Source organism: Aulonocara sp. 'chitande type north' Nkhata Bay, linkage group LG15 (assembly GCF_057382095.1).
Source record: "Aulonocara sp. 'chitande type north' Nkhata Bay isolate Kocher_YH1m ecotype deep benthic linkage group LG15, A_spYH_male_GT1.1, whole genome shotgun sequence".
Classification (NCBI taxonomy): Eukaryota; Metazoa; Chordata; class Actinopteri; order Cichliformes; family Cichlidae; genus Aulonocara; species Aulonocara sp. 'chitande type north' Nkhata Bay.
The window spans coordinates 29,774,959-29,776,857 of NC_141358.1; the positions used below are offsets into that span (position 1 = coordinate 29,774,959).

Sequence of the window (1,899 nt, forward strand, 5' to 3'; positions counted from 1 at the left end):
ATTCTCTGACTTGAATAAATTAGTTTAACATTTAAACCTATTTTCTGCACATTCCAGCACATAAAATAAAATATTTTTTGTGCTTACACTCACTCTTTCAAATAGATGCAAGTAAAACACAGCAAAAAATAAATAAAGTCAAAGACTCAGCGGTCCTGTTGCTTTATTTTCACCTGTAAAGCAGGACTGGGGTAGGCGGAGGTTTACCCTGGTGCAGGTGTGCTGCGGTCAGTTGAAGAATCTGCGAGTTTCTCTGTGAATTTCCCATTACGTCGTTGCGCACTCGGTGCTTGCTTGGAAGTTTAGGGGGTTTTTTTGCTGTAAAAAGTTTTCTTCCCACGCACAACGGACGCTAATGTTTTTGTCACTTTTTATGGAATCAAACTCAAAATAAGGTCAGTACTTCCACGCTTTAAACGCTGCACGCTCATACTCTCTCCCACAATCGATATATGATCCATTGTTGATCTGCACACAGCTGTTGTCACCAACGGCGCACTCGCTTACGTCACTGTCATGAGACATTCTCGCAAAAAAATCACGGTTTTATTAACGCAGTAACGCAGCGTCTCTACGGGAAAGTAACGGTAATCTAATTACCGATTTTGCAATAGTAATCCCTTACTTTACTCGTTACTTGAAAAAAGTAATCAGATTACAGTAACGCGTTACTGCCCATCTGTGACTATAAGTATGTACAGGCTATGAACATGTGCTTCCAAACTAACATTCACACACCAATGGATGCATCAGAGAGTAACACGGGGTTGGTATCATGCCCAAGTAGACCTGGGCGATATAAGATTTTTTCATATCACGATATGTTTTTTTATTTCAGGCAATAATGATATATATCACGATATAAGCCAAATAACTATATTTGTAAGATTTAAATGTGCCGTTGCTCACAAGTAAAATGTGAAATAATCAGCAGCTTGTTTTGATTAAAATTTTTATTTTCCATAATAAGTTCAACAGGGCAGATGTACTTAAGGAACATGAGACTTTTCCCAATAAATAAAGGCAAATATTGTAAACTACACAAAAGGCAGCCGCTAAAGCGTTTAAGTTTCAAAATAGAACTGTCATGGTCTGGTTGGGCACCTGCAGGTCTCATACAGCGGCTCCTCCTCCTTTAGGCGGAGTCCGGTTGCCCCTCCCTGGCTGACCACCTGTGAGCAATCGTGCCAGCGGTATATCAGACCTGCGCTCTCAACCACTCATCGCCTGAGTATCTGCTATTCCCATGTTAGTTCAGTGGAGCATCCTAAACCTTGTCTTAACGCCGTGTGATGACTCACCTGTCTTTTCTTGTCCTCAGCGATAGCACCCGGAGTGGAGATCTTGTTCCCCTCGCTCCCGTCCTCCTGGACCTGGGCCGCCAGCTGCTTACACAACGTGGCCTGCCGGCCCACCGCTCACCTGCCTGCCTCCCCACGCCTCGACCGCTTCCGGGTTTTCCGCTCCACCTGTCCCCTCCATCTGAAACCAAGTAAGGCAATTCAATTCAACTGCGGAGGATTATTGGTTGTCTGCTGGATCCCTCTGATCGTGATCTCCTCTTGTTCCAGTGCCCCCGGCCCCTACCTAGTCCTGTTTCTACCTCCCCGCTGTCCCCGCTGTTCAGCCGTCTCCTAGAGGTGTCTAGGTCGCCCTCATTATCACCGACGAATCCTACGCGCCACTAGTGTGGTGGCGTCGCTATGTGTTTCACCTTTGTTTACCTGTGGGCGGAAATAAATCGTTTGTTTTCTGTCACCTCGCTTCCGGGTTGGTTTCTGCACCTGTGTCCATCCCTGTTCCCTCGTGCCGTTGAGCCGTGACAAGAACAAACAAAACAGACTACTAAATTGTGTCAATTCCACTTAGAAACAAAATATTAATTCTAAAAATAAATCT

At 44.8% G+C, this 1,899-nt stretch overlaps 1 long non-coding RNA gene across 1 annotated transcript; it reads left to right on the top strand.

Moving 5' to 3' along the window:
• Positions 1 to 1,124: 1,124 nt before the first annotated feature.
• LOC147313338 (uncharacterized) lies at positions 1,125 to 1,681 on the top strand. The gene is made up of 3 exons (XR_015125112.1): positions 1,125 to 1,248; positions 1,322 to 1,492; positions 1,572 to 1,681. It is a non-coding gene; the product is annotated as an uncharacterized LOC147313338 (long non-coding RNA).
• Positions 1,682 to 1,899: the final 218 nt, after the last annotated feature.